General features: G+C 50.9%; 1 long non-coding RNA gene across 1 annotated transcript; it reads right to left on the bottom strand.

The window, feature by feature from the left end:
• Nucleotides 1-211: 211 nt before the first annotated feature.
• On the bottom strand, nt 212-4,375 carry LOC141375444 (uncharacterized). Its single transcript, XR_012383502.1, has 3 exons — nt 4,179-4,375; nt 2,485-4,091; nt 212-2,424 (listed from the first exon to the last, which is right to left on the bottom strand). It is a non-coding gene; the product is annotated as an uncharacterized lncRNA (long non-coding RNA).
• Nucleotides 4,376-20,321: the final 15,946 nt, after the last annotated feature.

Here is a 20,321-nt window from a genome sequence, read left to right as displayed (position 1 = left end):
TATTATATTATATTATATTATATTATATTATATTATATTATATTATAATTAATAAACTATTAACATAAACATTTCTTTATTTTCATACCGATGTTACCTCCGTGTGTCAGTCTGGGCCTGAGCGTGTGAGTGATGATAAGGAAAACTTTGGATAACATCCCGTCAACTGCTTGTGAAAGATAGATTTATATCAGCTGTAGAATATGTATATCTGATTGTATGTGTTGGGTGTCTCCCACTAACTACTATATGTTGTTAGGTGATTAGAAAGTGTGCTGATATCTATATATCCACATGCAGTCAACTGTATGCATATGTATGTGTCTGTGTGTGTGTGTGTGTGTGTGTGTGTGTGTGTGTGTGTGTGTGTGTGTGTGCGTGTGTGTGTGTGTGTGTGTGTGTGTGTGTGTGTGTGTGTACGTGTGCATGCGCTCGAGCGAACTTGGGTCTGGCCTTGTATGTTTGAATACATGACACAGTATTTACTAAATATGTTCATTAATAGGTTATGTTGTTTTTTACATTATTACTACATTAATACATATTTAAAGACACACAAACTTTTTAATGTATCTTTGTCTGACTATTAAATTTAAATATGTTTACAATATTTCTTGTCGGCTTAGCACATTTATTAATCCGCGGTCGCCACAGCGGAATGAGCCGTCAACTTATCCAGCAAGTTTTTACGCAGCTGAGCCCCTTCCAGCCGCAACCAATCTCTGGGAAAATGTTTACAATATTAATCCAGTAAATAACAAATCTTAATCTTTATTGACAATAAATTGTCACACCTTTTAAAACAACGTTATCTAAAATGTAATATTCTAAAATGTTGAAAAACACAGATGTAAATTCAAGTTGTCTTTATAATTAATGAAAACTTTTATTATGAAAAACAATTTAAAATGAAAGTTTTTCCTTTGAGTAACATGTTTTCAATTTATTTACATGCATGACCTGTAATTTATGGTACACATTGTAATACAGTTAATCCAAAGCCTAATGTTTTGAGCACTGGTCATCACTGGTGTTGGTTTAAAAAATCAACATAAAATATTTACTAAAAAGGACTTATCAGTCTTATCAGACATTATTGTTATTTCTATTTCAAAAGATAAATAAAATGTAATTTTATTAAAATAAATTGTAGTAATTGCATTACTAGACAACTTAGTTACTGAATTTTAAATTTAAACTGTTTTTATTTCATTGCAAATACTTGATCATATAAAGAGAAATATGTATATTATTCAGAATAATGGAAAACCGCTGATAATTATTTTAAGAAGAAAAATTGGCTCTCAGATTATCTAAAAACAGTACAGCTCCAGTCCTTAGTTAAATCTACTTAATGTTTTATAGTAAAATTTTCTAGTTTAACTACTGATTCCACCATTTATATGTTCATACAACAGTGTCAAATCTAGTAAGTCTACAAATTTGTCAAAATTAGTCCAGTTTACAAGTAGCTCTTGAAAGTAGACTGATTACTTTTTTACAGGGTAAATAATGCTTTTCTTCTACCAATAGATTTAATCAAGATTATTGTCACTACACACAATTTGTTGGGAGTGTATATACTTCTTTAAACAATGTTTTTTTATTGGCAAACACATTTTCAAATTTTCAAACTAAAATCTAGCATAATGTTTTTCACTCTGAATATAAAAACATTATCTGTGCATTTCACTTGGAAAAGTGATGTTTAAAACACTATTCATTAAACTTACTGCATGACTGGAGCTTTATTTTTACAAACCAATAGCATTGACCTAATTCAAGCTTTTGATTTTGCACTCTGTAGCAGTTTTTCAACACAAAATGTTTTATGCATGTGTTAAAAATCTGTAATTTTGCACAACTGTTTGTATGTAACATAGCATACATGTTTTTAAAACTGTCAGTTTTCAAAAGTTACATAACGTTGTTCCCTTTCTTCAGGAGTTTTTAGGAACAACGATGTTTCATTTGGGGGAAAGAAAAAAAGTGATGTTTTAAAGTACATTGGTTACACTAATATGGTGTAAAGGTTAGAATTTGGGGTTTCATCCAGACGGCTGGGGCTCAACTCATGATTTAAGAATATTTTTTAACCTCTAAAGTGTCCCAAGTAACATTAATAACAACACTTAGCCACAATTATTTGTATTCTAGTTGAATGCTACACTCAATACTGTCAGCAAAGCACAATAATAACAAAGAGTAAACACTTTTTTATTTATGAATACTTTGCAGTAAACTTTAATCCATGAATAAGTTTATTTTTCAACCTTCTAATGCAGAATGTTTTTGAAACATTAAATTATGTTTTTACCACCACTGTCATCATACCAAATTATATGACCTAATTCAAGTAACCAGTGCTGTAGTTTTTAACTCAAAATGTCTTTACAAACTTTTTTTTGCATATGTGTTAAAAGTCTAATTTTACACAACTCTCATAGCATCTGTTACGATGCATACAGTAAAAGTCACAATAACCATTTATACTGCCAATTATCTTTTGTTGTCTAATTCTTCACAATATTTTTTTCACAAGAAGTATGACTCTACAAAGGCAAGGCAAGGCAAGGCAAGGCAAGTTTATTTCTATAACACATTTTATACATAGTGGCAATTCAAAGTGCTTTATATAAACAGGAACAAAAGAGACATGTTTAAGAAAAATAAAAACAAATAATAAAAAAATATTAAAAATGATAAAAACAGATCAAATGTGTTAAAACAAGTTATAAAAGAATGAAAAGAAGAGAAAAACATAATACTGTGATCCGTCAATAGTGCGATCTGTCTACAAAACTAAATGAATGTTTGCCACTAAATCTGCATTAACATCTTTTTGCAACAGTATCTAATGTACTGTGTATTAGAAATGTTTTCTTTTGAACTGTCATGAAAGTTTGAGTTGTAAATTTTTTGGTTTTAAACCAGACACAACCAACAATATCATGTATACCTTTTGTTCATTCTCTTTTTCAAATGAAAGAGAACTTATGAAATTGTACATCAGTGCATCTTTAAAACTAAATTGGGCGAAAATTTTAAGGTTGTCTTTCTAAACTGACTACAAAACCGTTATACATAAGAACTGTGTGTTATTGGGTTGTCTTAAACGTTAACCAACGCTAATAAATGATCTACAGTTTATACCTTTATGCTTTAGACAAGTAACCAATCCTTGACACACTTTGCAACATTCTAATTTTCTAAATATTTAATTATACATTTGGTATAAATACAGGCTTTTAATCAGTTTTGACAATGTTTCTATCATTTGTTTCACACCATTCTGTTTTGCACATAGCTCAATTTTTTACTTTTTTACAGGAAAGGCATAGACACTTGAGTTGATAAACTTTTATTTCAAGTAAATATACACTGAAATAGAGTAGTACATAATGAACAAACATGGATTGCATTACCATAATAAAGACAAATTAAATAAGAAAATAAATACATATATACAGTCATACATTGAAGAAAAAACAGGGTACACTAGAACAATAAAGACATTACTGAAAATTACCAAACAACAAAGAAATGCTGCTAAAAGCATTCTGTCACGTTCTAGTATGTGGCTTGTCATAACTTCCACAATCTCAGCAATATTTGTTATTTTGTTTTGTGAAACCAGTGACACACAAATATCTGTTATATATGTGGACATACATAGAACCTGCGTTACCCCCATCTCATCACTCAATTCAGTCAGTACCTCCATAATTTTTGTATTGGTTGCACAGACAGCACCATTGCTATGAAAACACAGGTGTGTCAAATGATTTAGCGTATCGGCCCATGAGTTTAAGGCCCCTCTCACAACGTCCATTTCTCTCTTGAGATTTTTCACACGTTTGCCATCTCCTGTACAATCATGTTTAGAATCACACGCATCATTAATGATCTTCTCCAGAAGAAAAACCATATGGTGCCTATAATGCTGTTTAAACATGTTGTCCACAATAGACCTTATTTGACAATCAAAAACAGGGTTGCACTCGTACTCAGGCCTTTCATGCACATTACCGTCAGCATTTTGAGAACAATAGCAATCAGTCATCTTTGCATGGTGGCTGTCAGAAAAAAATCTGAAAATATTTTTAAGAAAACGTTTTTTTCTTTAATCACAATACAAAGTTTCTCCCATAATCTGTGTAGATTATATAAAGTAGTACCTTAAAGATGCGGCCTGTGTCCTTAAACAGCGATAGTTCAGTCCTAATAGTTCAGTGCAAACAAGACCAAAGTAGGGTCTGTGGTCCTCAAAGATAGTACCTTTTTATGTCTTTAATCTTCTTTTTACTCCTGATCAATGGGTTCTTGTAGAAACCTTTAGGATCAGTGACTGTACCCAGAAGCATTACTCGTTGGTAGCTGGAAGTGATAATGGGCCGCTTTATCTACACATTCAAACAGGCCCGCCTTCACTCACGGGGCGGTACTATGAATATCTGCCATGGTGTCATAAAAGTCATGACTAAAACATACAGTTAACATCTTTTCTTTTATTTTAGACACTGGCGTGATGATGTAGGGATACCTATTTTTAAAATAAAAATAAAAATACAGGGTCATACCGTAAATATATTCACAATGAAAGATTTTAGAGAACTAATATTATAACATTTTACATTTCATGGAAGTTTTAGGTTGACAAAATATAATGCACAGCTGAAGTCATCTCAAAACTCATTGCCAAAATGGTCAATAAAATAAATTTGAATGTTTTTATGCAAATATGTACAGTCTTCAACATTATTCTGCAGTTTGAATTGTTCAATATACTTGTTTATTTGGATTCCTATTAGGGCTCAAAGCAGTCACATACTTAACTGAAATTTGCATCTTTCATGATAGTGTTCTTTTTCAAAGAATGATTGAGAAGAAATAGGATTACATCTACACTTGCATATTCATTTTGGATTTAAGTGAAACATACTTGTAAGAAAATACAATTAAATTTATGAAATAACCCATATTCCATAACTTATTACAATGCCTTTGAGGTCAAGAAAGAGATCAAGTTTATGAGCCATTACCTCATAATTGGTTATTAGATAAAAGTTATTTTAAAAAGTCAAGTTTGGTTAAAAACCTAGGCTTACTTAAATTGGTTTTTTGTTAAAACATAAAGAAATTTTAAAAATCAAGTTATGCATTATACGTTCTGGAGATATATAAACATGCACTTTACCATCAGATAATCTACGAATAACAATATTCACCAATTCGTTACAAAGGGTACCAAAACTGTTTACTTATGTTTGTTGCAGAGTAGCAATATTTTTTTTTTTTTTTTTTTTTTTATGTTGTGTGATACTAAATCTATTTTCTGGCCTATAATTTTAGTGATATACTTATGATAAAGTTGAAATAAAAAGATGATACATTTAGTTAAACATCATGTGCTTGACATTTTGGTAAATAGTTAAAGCTTCTGATTGTACTAATTGAATATTTAGTATTTTGAAAGGTAAATATGTGTCAGGGTATGTAAAGCTGACACCTCTAACTTGTTTGGTTGAGATTTGTGGAATGTTTCCACAAATTGAAATATTAAAGTGTTTTTCTTATTCACTTATCTACAACTTAGATGCAACATTGTAAAAGTGTTAGAAACATACAAAAGTACATGTCATGCTGTTTTGTAAAAACAGACAGTCATATCAGTAAAGAACTGCACTTCCTGAGACAAACATTTTGTTTTGCTATAAATCTTTAATATTTTAATGTATCGGTCAGGATGTAAGCATACAACTTAGATATAACTGACTTTTTGTACGACAATCTTTCGATGAACATGTTTACATTATATTGTGACATTTTTAGAGTGGTCTTTGAAATAGTTACAATATCACAGATGTAAAGTACTCGAACAATGTCTGAACAATGTTAGCTGATTGCTGTACTTAAGTACTACTTTTATGATTTGTACCCTACTTGAGTACAGTTAAAATTAATGTTTACTTTTACTTCATTACTTTTTTAAAAACAGTATTTTTTTACAACTTTCAATTTTATTTATTCTCAAAAAAAAGTTCATCACTCCTAACAAAACGACAAAGCTGCTTAAAGTAATGTTATTTACTTTGTAATTGACATTCATTTCAATATTCCATCAAACTGGTCAGACATGCTCTTCGATTGTTTAGAAGTCATGTCCTGTCACATTGAGCTCTACAATACACATCAACCCCAGTAAGTCTGCTATCAGTACACTTCTGTTAAGCAGTTCATAAGAAAATATACATTCAGTCCTCTGCCTGTGTACACATCTACAAAATTTTATTTAGATGCCGCACAGAAATAAACTTAAAGCTCACTTAAGTATATTTAAACTTATACAAACAGAAAGCGTTTAGTTATTTGTCCTACAGTATGCTTGGTCATTGTTTTACGCGTACAATTTTATTACAGTACGTGTTCTAAGTACATTTGGTTAGTAGTTATTTTGACACCCTTTGATTAATTGGGCACTTTATTTTTCTACATAATGTTATAGACACATGTATTAAGACAGAGAATAAATTAGTTTGAGTCGACTTAACTGAAATGAACTGCAAACATGTCAAATCTTTATAAAAGACGGTAATCTTATAATTACACAAATTTAACTGCTTACTGCAGTGAGAAAAATATTAAAATGAAATCACAAAAACATAAAAAGTATACATGCAGCTAGACAAAGAGCCTGTATAATTCAATGTAATTAATTATTTGCTATCTTGAAATGCCATATTTGAAATATTAAAATTGTAAATAATTTGTACTACAGCATATTCTCTTGGGTATTTAATGTACTTTTATGTGCTATATTTGATTACCAACAAGTATACTTTGACCATATGACTGTGTAAGTTCATTACATGTTTGAATAATGTTTAAAGCTTTTGTTATTTTTATTACAATTATTTTTATAATTTTTTTAATAATGTTTATAATTTTTATTAAATTATAAACATTTTCAAAATCCACAGGTGATCTAACACTACACTTATTCTGAGAAAAAATGCTCAGCGGTTACTTCAGTTGTTTTCTAAATTGGTTTCTACAAATTGCATGACATGTTTTTAATAACAAACTATCCCTTGTGGTAAATGCTTTGTGTACTACTTGTTAACCTAGGCTACACTAACTGTACTCTTACAAGTTTCAAGACACTAGAGTACTATGGACAATGTATCACTAAAAATTATAACGCTAAATTGGTTGGAAACTCAGACCTGTGGTGCAATTGTTGAAGCATTGAGCATGCAGCACCGACAGTTCTCATATGGATGGTTTAAGTGCAGACATAAATGCATCATTTCATTGCATCATTTCCAGCACAAACTATTTTTCTACTACAAGTATAAGTGAACTACTACTATTCTTATAAGTTGACAGGATGTATAAATAAAAATGTTATAGTTAGCTACTGGTGTGCTTAATGTTTACAGCTGTCACACTTGAAATTATACTTTTACAGTATACTCTATACTAAAAAGAACACAGTAAACATGTAAATATCGACAGTATTCAGGTCTTTTCCAGGGAGATAGGTGGACCCCTGGGTAGCTTGCTTGGGTCAGAGGCCCCTAGGTGGAGGGCCAAGGGACACCCTGGGGCCTCTACTGCAAGTCCAGGGAGAGAGGTGGACCCCTGGCTAGCTTGCTGGGGTCAGAGGCACCTAGTTGGAGGGCCAGAGGGCACTCTGGGGCCTCTACTGCAAGTCCAGAGAGAGAGCTGGACCCCTGGGTAGCTTGCTGGGGTCAGAGGCTCCTAGGTGGAGGGCCAGGGGACAACCTGGGGCCTCTACTGCAAGTTAAGGGAGAGAGCTCGACCCCTGGGTAGCTTGCTGGGGTCAGAGGCCCCTAGGTGAAGGGCCAGGGGGCACCCTGGGGCCTATCCTGCAAGTCCAGGAAGAGAGGTGAACCCCTGGGTAACTTGCTGGGGTAAGAGGCCCCTAGGTGGAGGGCAAGGGGGGGGGGGAACCTGGGGCTTATACTGCAAGTCCAGGGAAAGAGGTGGACCCCTGGGTAGCTTGCTGGGGTAATAGGCCCCTTGGTGGAGGGCCAGGGGGCACCCTGGGGCCTTTACTGCAAGTCCAGGGAGAGACATGGACCCCTGGGTAGCTTGCTGGGGTCAGAAGCCCCTAGGTGGAGGGCCAGGGGGCACCCTGGGGCCTATACTGCCAGTATAGGGACAAAGGTGGACCCCTAGGTAGCTTGCTGGGGTCAGAGGCCCCTAGGTGGAGGGCCAGGGTGTGGCACCCTGGGGCCTATACTGCAAGTCAAGGAAGAGAGGTGGAACCCTGGGTAGCTTGCTGGGGTCAAAGGCCCCTAGGTTGAGGGAGAGGGGGTACCCTGGGGCCTCTAATGCAAGTCCAGGGAGAGAGGTGGACCCCTGGGTAGCATGCTGGGGTCAAAGGCCCCTAGTTGGAGGGCCAAAGGGCACCTTGGGGCCTATACCGCAAGTCCAGGGAGAGAGGTGGTCCCCAGGGTAGCTTGCTGGGGTCAGAGGCCCCTAGGTGGAGGGCAAGGGGGGCACCCTGGGGCCTATACTGCAAGTCCAAGGAGAGAGAAGGACCCCTGGGTAGCTTTCTGGAGTCTGAAGTCCCTAGGTGGAGGGGCATGGGGCACCATGGGGGCTATACTGCAAGACCAGCAAGAGAGGTGGACCCCTAGGTAGCTTGCTGGGGTCAGAGGCCCCTATGTGGAGGGCCAAGGGGCACCCTGGGGCCTATACTGCAAGACCAGCAAGAGAGGTCGCCCCTAGGTAGCTTGCTGGGGTCAGAGGCCCCTAGGTTTAAGGCAAGGGGGCACCCTAGGGCCTATACTGCAAGACCAGGAAGAGAGGTGGACCCCTGGGTAGCTTGTTGGGGTCAGAGGCCCTTAGGTGGAGGGCCAGGGGGCACCCTGGGGCCTCTACTGCAAGTCCAGGGAGAGATGGACCCCTGGGTAGCTTGCTGGGGTCAGAAACCCCTAGGTGGAGGGCCATGGGGCACCATGGGGCCTATCCTGCCAGTCCAGGAAGAGAGGTGGACCCCTGTGTAGCTTGCTGGGGTCAGAAACCCCTAGGTGGAGGGCCATGGGGCACCCTGGGGCCTATCCTACAAGTCCAGGAAGAGAGGTGGACCCCTTGGTAACTTGCTGGGGTCAGAGGCCCCTAGGTGGAGGTCCAGGGGACACCCTCGGGCCTCTACTGCAAGTCCAGGGAGAGAGGTGGACCCCTGGGTAGCTTGCTGGGGTCAGAGGCCCCTGGGTGGAGGGCCAGGAGGCACCCTGGGCCCTCTACTGCAAGTCCAGGGAGAGAGGTGGACTCCTGGGTAGCTTGTTGGGGTCAGAAACCCCTAGGTGGAGGGCCATGGGGCACCATGGGGGTTATCCTGCCAGTCCAGGAAGAGAGGTGGATCCCTGGGTAGCTTGCTGGGAACAGAGGCCCCTAGGTGGAGGATCAGGGGGCACCTTGGGCCCTATATGGCAAGTCCAGGGAGAGAGGTGGACCCCTGGGTAGCTTGCTGGGGTCAGAAGCTCCTAGGTGGAGGGCCAGGGGACATCCTGGGGCCTCTACTGCAAGTTCAGGGAGGAATGTGGACCCCTGGGTAGCTTGCTGAGGTCAGAGGCCCCTAGGTGGAGGGCAGGGGGGCACCCTGGGGCCTTTACTACAAGTCCAGGGAGAGAGGTGGACCCCTGGGTTGCTTACTGGGGTCAGAGGCCCCTAGGTGGAGGGCAGGGGGGCACCCTGGGGCCTTTACTACAAATCCAGGGAGAGAGGTGGAACCCTGGGTAGCTTGCTGGGGTCAAAGGCCCCTAGGTGAAGGGCCAAGTGGCACCCTGGGGCCTATCCTGCAAGTCCAGGAAAAGAGATGGACCCCTGGATAGCTTGCTGGGTTCAGTGGCCCCTAGGTGGAGGGAGAGAGGGGCACCCTGGGGCCTATCCTGAAAGTCCAAGGAGAGAGGTGGACCCCTGGGTAACTTGCTGTTGTCAGAGGCCCCTAGGTGGTGGTCCGGGGGACACTCTCGGGCCTCTACTGCAAGTCCAGGGAGAGAGGTGGTCCCCTGGGTAGCCTGCTGGGGTCAGAGGCCCCTGGGTGGAGGGCAAAGGGGCACCCTGGGGCCTATACTGCAAGTCCAGGGAGAGAGGTGGACCCCTGGGTAGCTTGCTGGGGTCAGAGGCCCCTAGGTGGAGGGCCAGGGGGCACCCTGGGGCGTATGCTGCCAGTTTAGGGAGAGAGGTGGACCTCTGGGTAGCTTGCTGGGGTCAGAGGCCCCTAGGTGGATGGTCAGGGGGCACCTTGGTGCCTATACCGCAAGTCCAGGGAGAGAGGTTGACCCCAGGGTAGCTTGCTGGGGTCAGAGGCCCCTAGATGGAGGGCAAAGGGGGCACCCGGGGCCCTTACTACAAGTCCAAAGAGAGAGGAGGACCACTGGGTAGCTTTCTTGAGTATGAAGCCACTAGGTGGAGGGCCATGGGGCACCATGGGGCCTGTCCTGCAAGTCCAGGAAGAGAGGTGGACCCCTGGGTAGCTTGCTGGGGTCAGAGGCCCCTAGGTGGAGGGATAGGGGGCACCCTGGGGCGTATACTGATAGTTTAGGGAGAGAGGTGGACCTCTGGGTAGCTTGCTGGGGTCAGAGGCCCCTAGGTGGATGGTCAGGGGGCACCTTGGTGCCTATACCGCAAGTCCAGGGAGAGAGGTGGTCCCCAGGGTAGCTTGCTGGGGTCTGAGGCCCCTAGATGGAGGGCAAGGGGGGCACCCGAGGCCCTTACTACAAGTCCAAGGAGAGAGGAGGACCCCTGGGTAGCTTTCTTGAGTATGAAGCCCCTAGGTGGAGGGCCATGGGGCACCATGGGGCCTATCCTGCAAGTCCAGGAAGACAGGTGGACCCCTGGGTAGCTTGCTGGGTTCAGAGGCCCCTAGGTGGAGGGCCAAGGGGCACCCAGGGGCCTATACTGCAAGTCCAGCTAGAGAGGTGGACCCCTGGGTAGCTTGCTGGGGTCAGAGGCCCCTAGGTGGAAGGCAAGTGGGCACCCTGCGGCCTATACTGCAAGACCAGGAAGAGAGGTGGACCCCTGGGTAGCTTGCTGGGGTCAAAAGCCATTAGCTGGAGGGCCAGCGGGCACACTGGGGCCTATACGGCAAGTCCAGGGAGAGAGGTGGACCCCTGGGTAGCTTGCTGGGGTCAGAGTCTCCTAGGTGGAGGGCCAGGGGGCACCCTGGGGCCTATCCTACAAGTCCAGGAAAAGAGGTAGACCCCTGGGTAACTTGCTGGGGTCAAAGGCCCCTTGGTGGAGGTCCAGGGGACACCCTCGGGCCTCTACTGCAAGTCCAGCAAGAGAGGTGGACCCCTGGGTAGCTTGCTGGGGTCAGAGGCCCCTAGGTGGAAGGCAAGGGGGCACCCTGGGGCCTATCCTGCCAGTATAGGAAGAGAGGTGGACCCTTGAGTAGCTTGCTGGGGTCAGAGGCCCCTAGGTGGAGGGCGAAGGGGCACCCTGGGGCCTATACTGTAAGTCCAGCGAGAGAGGTGGACCCCTAGGTAGCTTTCTGGGGTCAGAGGCCCCTAGGTTGAAGGCAAGGCGGCATCCTGGGGCCTATACTGCAAGTCCAAGGAGAGAGGTGGACCCCTTGGTAGCTTGCTGGGGTCAGAGGCCCCTAGGTGGAGGGCCAAGGGGCACCCTGGGGCGTCTACTGCAAGTCCAGGGAGAGAGATAGACCCCTGGGTAGCTTGCTGGTGTCAGAGGCCCCTAGGTGAAGGGCAAGGGGGCACCTTGGGGCCTATACGGCAAGTACAAGGAGAGAGGTGGACCCCAGGGTAGCTTGCTGGGGTTAAAGGCCCCTTGGTGGAGGGCCAAAGAGCACCCTGGGGCCTATCCTGCAAGTCCAGGAAGAGAGGTGGACCCCTGGGTAGCTTGCTGGTTTAAGAGGCCCCTAGGTGAAGGGCCAAGGGGCACCCTGGGGCCTATACTGCAAGTCCAAGGAGAGAGGTGGACCCCTTGGTAGCTTGCTGGGGTCAGAGGCCCCTAGGTGGAGGGCCAGGGGGCACCCTGAGGCCTATCCTGCAAGTCCAGGAAGAGAGGTGGACCCCTGGTTAGCTTGCAAGGGTCAGAGGCCACTAGGTGAAAGGCCAAGGGGCAACCTGGGGCCTATGCGGCAAGTCCAGGGAAAGAGGTGGACCCCTGGGTAGCTTGCTGGTGTCAGAGGCCCTTAGGTTGAGGGCCAAGGGGCACCCTGGGTTCTATACTGCAAGTCCAGGGAGAGAGGTTGACCCCTGGTTAGCTTGCTGGGGTCAGAGGCCACTAGGTGGAGGGCCAAGGGGCAACATGGGGCCTAAACTGCAAGTCCAGGCAGAGAGGTGGACCCCTGGGAAGCTTGCTGGGGTCAGAGGCCCCTTAGGTGGAGGGCCAGGGGACACCCTCGGGCCTCTACTGCAAGTCCAGGGAGAGAGGTTTAAACCTGGATAGCTTGCTCGGGTCAGAGGCCCCTTTGTGGATGGCAAGGGGGCACCCTGGGGCCTATACTGCCAGTTTAGAGAGAGAGGTGGACCCCTGGGTAGCTTGCTGGGGTCAGAGGCCCCTAGGTGGAGGGCCAGGGGGCACCCAGGGGCCTCTACTGCAAGTCCAGAGAGAGAGAGATGGACCCCTGGGTAGCTTGCTGGGGTCCGAGGCCCCTAGGTGAAGGGTCAGGGAGCACGTTGGGGCATATACCGCAAGTCCAGGGAGAGAGGTGGACCCCAGGGTAGCTTGCTGGGGTCAGAGGCCCCTAGGTGGACGGCAAGGGGGGCACCCTGGGGCCTATACTGCAAGTCCAAGGAGAGAGGTGGACCCCTTGGTAGCTTGCTGGGGTCAGAGGCCCCTAGGTGAAGGGGCAAGGGGCACCCTGAGGCGTCTACTTCAAGTCCAGGGAGAGAGTTGGACCCCTGGGTAGCTTGCTAGGTTCAGAGGCCCCTAGGTGGAGGGCCAATGGGCACATTTTGGCCTATACTGCAAGTCCAGGGAGAGAGATGGACCCCTGGGTAGCTTGCTGGTGTCAGAGGCCCCTAGGTGAAGGGCAACGGGGCACCCTGGTTCCTATACTGCAAGTCCAGGGAGAGAGGTGGTCCCCTGGGTAGCTTGCTGAGGTAAGAGGCCCCTAAGTGGAGGGTTTGGGGGCACCTTGTGGCCTATACGGCAAGACCAAGGAGAGAGGTGGACCCCAGGGTAGCTTGCTGGGGTCAAAGGCCCCTAGGTGGAGGGCCAAAGAGCACCCTGGGGCCTATCCTGCAAGACCAGGAAGAGAGGTGGACCCCTGGGTAGCTTGCTGGGATAAGAGGACCCTAGGTGGAGGGCCAAGGGGCACCTTGGGGCCTATACTGCAAGTCTAAGGAGAGAGTTGGACCCCTGGGTAGCTTGCTGGGGTCAGAAACCCCTAGGTGGAGGGCCATGGGGCACCATGGGGCCTATCCTGCCAGTCCAGGAAGAGAGGTGGACCCACGGGTAGCTTGCTGGGGCCAGAGGCCCCTAGGTGGAGGGCGAAGGGGCACCCTGGGGCCTATACTGCAAGTCCAGCGAGAGAGGTGGACCCCTGGGTAGCTTGCTGGGGTCAGAGGCCCCTAGGTGGAAGGCAAGGGGGCATCCTGGGGCCTATACTGCAAGACCAGGAAGAGAGGTGGACCCCTGGGTGGCTTGCTGGGGTCAAAAGCCCCTAGCTGGAGGGCCAAGTGGCACCCTGGGGCCTATCCTGCAAGTCCAGGAAAAGAGGTGGACCCCTGGATAGCTTGCTGGGGTCAGAGGCCCCTAGGTGGAGGGCAAGAGGGGCACCCTGGGGCCTATGCTGAAAGTCCAAGGAGAGAGGTGGACCCCTGGGTAACTTGTTGGGGTCAGAGGCCCCTAGGCGGAGGTCCAGGGGACACCCTCGGGCCTCTACTGAAAGTCCAGGGAGAGAGGTTGTCCCCTGGGTAGCTTGCTGGGGTCAGAGGCCCCTAGGTGGAGGGCAAGGGGGCACCCTGGGGCCTAAACTGCCAGTTTAGGGAGAGAGGTGGACCTCTGGGTAGCTTGCTGGGGTCAGAGGCCCCTAGTTGGATGGTCAGGGGGCACCTTGGGGCCTATACCGCAAGTCCAGGGAGAGAGGTGGACCCCACGGTAGCTTGCTGGGGTCAGAGGCCCCTAGGTGGAGGGCAAGGGGGGCACCTTGGGGGGTATATTACAAGTCCAAGGAGAGAAGTGGACCCCTGGGTAGCTAACTTGAGTATGAAGCCCCTAGATGGAGGGCCATGGGGCACCCTGGGGTCTATACTGCAAGTCCAGGAATAGAGGTGGACCCCTGGGTAGCTTGCTGGGGTCAGAGGTCCCTGGGTGGAGGGCCAAGGGGCACCCTGGGGCCTATACTGCAAGTCCAGCAAGAGAGGTGGACCCCTGGGTAGCTTTCTGGGATCAGAGGCCCCTAGGTGGAGGGCCGGGGGGCACCCTGGGGCCTATCCTGCAAGTCCAGGAAGAGAGGTGGACCCCTGGGTAGCTTGCTGGGGTCAGATGCCCCTAGGTGGAGGGCTAAGGGGTCACCCTGGGGCCTATACTGCAAGTCCAAGGAGAGAGGTGGACCCCTGGGTAGCATTCTGGGATCAGAGGCCCCTAGGTAGAGGGCCAGGGGGCACCCTGGGGCCTATACTGCAAGTCCAGGGAGAGAGGTGGACCCCTGGGTAGCTTGCTGGGGTCAAAGGCCCATAGGTGGAGGACCAGGGGGCACCCTGGGGCCTATACTGCAAGTCCAGCAAGAGAGGTGGACCCCTGGGTAGCTTGCTGGGGTCAGGGGCCCCTAGGTGGAGGGCCAAGGGGCACCCTCTAGATTATACTGCATGTCCTAGGGGAGAGGTGGACCCCTGGGTAGCTTGCTGGGGTCAGAGGCCCCTAGGTGGAGGGCAAGGGGGCACCCTGGGGCCTCTACTGCAAGTCCAGGAAGAGAGGTGGACCCCTGGTTAGCTTGCAAGGGTCAGAAGCCACTAGGTGAAAGGCCAAGGGGCAACCTGGGGCCTATGCGGCAAGTCCAGGGAAAGAGGTGGACCCCTGGGTAGCTTGCTGGTGCCAGAGGCCCTTAGGTTGAGGGCCAAGGGGCACCCTGGGTTCTATACTGCAAGTCCAGGGAGAGAGGTTGACCCCTGGTTAGCTTGCTAGGGTCAGAGGCCACTAGGTGGAGGGCCAAGGGGCAACATGGGGCCTAAACTGCAAGTCCAGGCAGAGAGGTGGACCCCTGGGTAGCTTGCTGGGGTCAGAGGCCCCTTAGGTGGAGGGCCAGGGGACACCCTCGGGCCTCTACTGCAAGTCCAGGGAGAGAGGTTTAACCCTGGATAGCTTGCTCGGGTCAGAGGCCCCTTTGTGGATGGCAAGGGGGCACCCTGGGGCCTATACTGCCAGTTTAGAGAGAGAGGTGGACCCCTGGGTAGCTTGCTGGGGTCAGAGGCCCCTAGGTGGAGGGCCAGGGGGCACCCAGGGGCCTCTACTGCAAGTCAAGAGAGAGAGAGATGGACCCCTGGGTAGCTTGCTGGGGTCCGAGGCCCCTAGGTGAGGGGTCATGGAGCACGTTGGGGCATATACCGCAAGTCCAGGGAGAGAGGTGGACCCCATTGTAGCTTGCTGGGGTCAGAAGCCCCTAGGTGGACGGCAAGGGGGGCACCCTGGGGCCTATACTGCAAGTCCAAGGAGAGAGGTGGACCCCTTGGTAGCTTGCTGGGGTCAGAGGCCCCTAGGTGAAGGGGCAAGGGGCACCCTGGGGCGTCTACTTCAAGTCCAGGGAGAGAGTTGGACCCCTGGGTAGCTTGCTAGGTTCAGAGGCCCCTAGGTGATGGGGCAATGGGCACATTTTGGCCTATACTGCAAGTCCAGGGAGAGAGATGGACCCCTGGGTAGCTTGCTGGGGTCAAAGGCCCATAGGTGGAGGACCAGGGGGCACCCTGGGGCCTATCCTGCAAGTCCAGGGAGAGGTGGACCCATGGGTAGCTTGCTGGGGTCAGAGGCCCCTGGGTGGAGGGCCAGGTGGCACCCTGGGGCCTCTACTGCAAGTCCAGTGAGAGAGGTGGACCCCTTGGTAGCTTGCTGGGGTCAGAGACCCCTAGGTGGAGGGCAAGGGGGGCACGCTGGGGCCTATTCTGCCAGTTTAGGGAGAGAGGTGAACCCTTGGGTAGCTTGCTGGGGTCAGAGGCCCCTAGGTGGAAGGCCAGGGGGCATGATGGGGTCTATCCTGCAAGTCCAGGCAGAGAGGTGGACCCCTAGGTAGCTTGCTGGGGTCAAAGGCCCCTAGGTGGAGGGCCAAAGGGCACCCAGGGGCCTATCCTGCAAGTCCAGGAAGAGAGGTGGACCCCTGGGTAGCTTGCTGGGGTCAGAACCCCTAGGTGGAGGGTCAGGGGGCACCTTGGGGCCTATACCGCAAGTCCAGGGAGAGAGGTGGACCGCAGGGTAGTTTGCTGGGGTCAGAGGCCCCTAGGTGGAGGGCCAAGTGGCACCCTGGGGCCTTTACTGCAAGTCAAGGGAGAGACGTAGACCCCTGGGTAGCTTGCTGGGGTCAGAGTCTCCTAAGTGGAGGGCCAAGGGACACCCTGGGGCTTATCCTGCTAGTCCAGGAAGAGAGGTGGACCCCTCGGTAGCTTGCTGGGGTCAGAGGCCCCTAAGTGGAGGGTAGGGAGGCACCTTGGGGCCTAAATGGCAAGTCCAGGGAGAAAGGTGGACCCCTGGGTACCTTGCTGGGGTCAGAGGCCCCTAGGTGGAAGGCAAGGGGGGCACCCGGGGGCTTATACTGCAAGTCCAGGGAGAGAGGTGGACCCCTGGGTAGCTTGCTGGGGTCAAAGGCCCATAGGTGGAGGGCCTGGGGGCACCCTGGGGCCTATCCTGCAAGTCCAGGGAGAGGTGGACCCATGGGTAGCTTGCTGGGGTCAGAGGCCCCTGGGTGGAGGGCCAGGGGGCACCCTGGGTTCTCTACTGCAAGTCCAGTGAGAGAGGTGGACCCCTTGGTAGCTTGCTGGGGTCAGAGACCCCTAGGTGGAGGGCAAGGGGGGCACCCTGGGGCCTATTCTTCCAGTTTAGGGAGAGAGGTGAACCCTTGGGTAGCTTGCTGGGGTCAGAAGCCCCTAGGTGGAGGGCCAGGGGGCATGATGGGGTCTATCCTGCAAGTCCAGGAAGAGATATGGACCCCTGGGTAGCTTGCTGGGGTTAGAACCCCTAGGTGGAGGGTCAGGGGGCACCTTGGGGCCTATACCGCAAATCCAGGGAGAGATGGACCCCAGGGTAGCTTGCTGGGGTCAGAGGCCCCTAGGTGGAGGGTCAGGGGGCACGTTGGGACCTATACGGCAAGTCCAGGCAGAGAGGTGGACCCCAGGATAGCTTGCTGGGGTCAGAGGCCCCTAGGTGGAGGGCCAAGGGGCACCCAGGGGCCTATTCTGCAAGTCCAGGGAGAGAGGTGGACCCCTGGGTAGCTTGCTGGGGTCAGAGGCCCCTGGGTGGAGGGCCAAGGTGCACCCTGGGACCTCTACTGCAATTCCAAGGAGAGAGGTTTACCCCTGGGTAGATTGCTGGGGTCAGAAGCCCCTAGGTGGAGGGCCAGGGGGCACCCTGGGGCCTATACTGCCAATTTAGGGGAAAAGGTGGACCCCTGGGTAGCTTGCTGGGGTCAGAGGCCCCTAGATGGAGGGCCAAGGGGCAACCTGGGGCCTCTAATGTAAGTCCAGGGAGAGAGGTGGACCCCTTGGTAGCTTGCTGGGGTCAGAGGCCCCTAGGTGGAGGGTTAGGGGGCATGTTGGGGCCTTTACGAAAGTGCAGGGAGAGAGGTGGACCCCAGGATAGCTTGCTGGGGTCAGAGGCCCCTAGGTGGAGGGCAAGGGAGGCACATTGGGGCCTATACTGCAAGTCCAGGGAGAGAGGTGGACCCCTGGGTAGCTTGCTGGGGTCAAATGACCCTAGGTGGAGGGCCAAGGGGTACCCTGGGGACTATCCTGCTAGTCCAGGGAGAGTGGTGGACCCCTGGGTAGCTTGCTGGGGTCAGAGGCCCCTAGGTGGACGGCAAGGGGGGCACCCTGGGGCCTAAACTGCAAGTCCAAGGAGAGTGGTGGACCCCTGGGTAGCTTGCTGGGATCAGAGGCCCCTAGGTGGAAGGCCAGGGGGCACCTTGGGGCCTATACTGCAAGTCCAGGGAGAGAGGTGGACCCATGGGTAGCTTGCTGGGGTCAGAGGCCCCTGGGTGGAGGGCAACAGGGGCACGCTGGGGCCTATTCTGCCAGTTTAGGGAGAGAGGTGAACCCTTGGGTAGCTTGCTGGGGTCAGAGGCCCCTAGGTGGAGGGCCAGGGGGCATGATGGGGTATATCCTGCAAGTCCAGGCAGAGAGGTGGACCCCTGGGTAGCTTGCTGGGGTCAAAGGCCCCTAGGTGGAGGGCCAAAGGGCACCCAGGGGCCTATCCTGCAAGTCCAGGAAGAGAGGTGGACCCCTGGGTAGCTTGCTGGGGTCAGAACCCCTAGGTGGAGGGTCAGGGGGCACCTTGGGGCCTATACCGCAAATCCAGGGAGAGAGGTGGACCCCAGGGTAGTTTTCTGGGGTCAGAGGCCCCTAGGTGGAGGGCCAAGTGGCACCCTGGGGCCTTTACTGCAAGTCCAGGGAGAGACGTAGACCCCTGGGTAGCTTGCTGGGGTCAAAGGCCCATAGGTGGAGGGCCTGGGGGCACCCTGGGGCCTATCCTGCAAGTCCAGGGAGAGGTGGACCCATGGGTAGCTTGCTGGGGTCAGAGGCCCCTGGGTGGAGGGCCAGGGGGCACCCTGGGTTCTCTACTGCAAGTCCAGGGAGAGAGGTGGACCCCTTGGTAGCTTGCTGGGGTCAGAGACCCCTAGGTGGAGGGCAAGGGGGGCACCCTGGGGCCTATTCTTCCAGTTTAGGGAGAGAGGTGAACCCTTGGGTAGCTTGCTGGGGTCAGAAGCCCCTAGGTGGAGGGCCAGGGGGCATGATGGGGTCTATCCTGCAAGTCCAGGAAGAGATATGGACCCCTGGGTAGCTTGCTGGGGTTAGAACCCCTAGGTGGAGGGTCAGGGGGCACCTTGGGGCCTATACCGCAAATCCAGGGAGAGATGGACCCCAGGGTAGCTTGCTGGGGTCAGAGGCCCCTAGGTGGAGGGTCAGGGGGCACGTTGGGACCTATACGGCAAGTCCAGGCAGAGAGGTGGACCCCAGGATAGCTTGCTGGGGTCAGAGGCCCCTAGGTGGAGGGCCAAGGGGCACCCAGGGGCCTATTCTGCAAGTCCAGGGAGAGAGGTGGACCCCTGGGTAGCTTGCTGGGGTCAGAGGCCCCTGGGTGGAGGGCCAAGGTGCACCCTGGGACCTCTACTGCAATTCTAAGGAGAGAGGTTTACCCCTGGGTAGATTGCTGGGGTCAGACGCCCCTAGGTGGAGGGCCAGGGGGCACCCTGGGGCCTATACTGCCAATTTAGGGGAAAAGGTGGACCCCTGGGTAGCTTGCTGGGGTCAGAGGCCCCTAGATGGAGGGCCAAGGGGCAACCTGGGGCCTCTAATGTAAGTCCAGGGAGAGAGGTGGACCCCTTGGTAGCTTGCTGGGGTCAGAGGCCCCTAGGTGGAGGGTTAGGGGGCATGTTGGGGCCATTACGAAAGAGCAGGGAGAGAGGTGGACCCCAGGATAGCTTGCTGGGGTCAGAGGCCCCTAGGTGGAGGGCAAGGGAGGCACATTGGGGCCTATACTGCAAGTCCAGGGAGAGAGGTGGACCCCTGGGTAGCTTGCTGGGGTCAAATGACCCTAGGTGGAGGGCCAAGGGGTACCCTGGGGACTATCCTGCTAGTCCAGGGAGAGTGGTGGACCCCTGGGTAGCTTGCTGGGGTCAGAGGCCCCTAGGTGGACGGCAAGGGGGGCACCCTGGGGCCTAAACTGCAAGTCCAAGGAGAGTGGTGGACCCCTGGGTAGCTTGCTGGGATCAGAGGCCCCTAGGTGGAAGGCCAGGGGGCACCCTGGGGCCTATACTGCAAGTCCAGGGAGAGAGGTGGACCCATGGGTAGCTTGCTGGGGTCAGAGGCCCCTGGGTGGAGGGCAACAGGGGCACGCTGGGGCCTATTCTGCCAGTTTAGGGAGAGAGGTGAACCCTTGGGTAGCTTGCTGGGGTCAGAGGCCCCTAGGTGGAAGGCCAGGGGGCATGATGGGGTCTATCCTGCAAGTCCAGGCAGAGAGGTGGACCCCTGGGTAGCTTGCTGGGGTCAAAGGCCCCTAGGTGGAGGGCCAAAGGGCACCCAGGGGCCTATCCTGCAAGTCCAGGAAGAGAGGTGGACCCCTGGGTAGCTTGCTGGGGTCAGAACCCCTAGGTGGAGGGTCAGGGGGCACCTTGGGGCCTA

Source organism: Danio rerio, chromosome 7 (genome assembly GCF_049306965.1).
Source record: "Danio rerio strain Tuebingen ecotype United States chromosome 7, GRCz12tu, whole genome shotgun sequence".
Lineage (NCBI taxonomy): Eukaryota > Metazoa > Chordata > Actinopteri > Cypriniformes > Danionidae > Danio > Danio rerio.
Note: the sequence above shows the minus strand (reverse complement) of the source record. Positions and strands in the feature narration are given on the sequence as shown.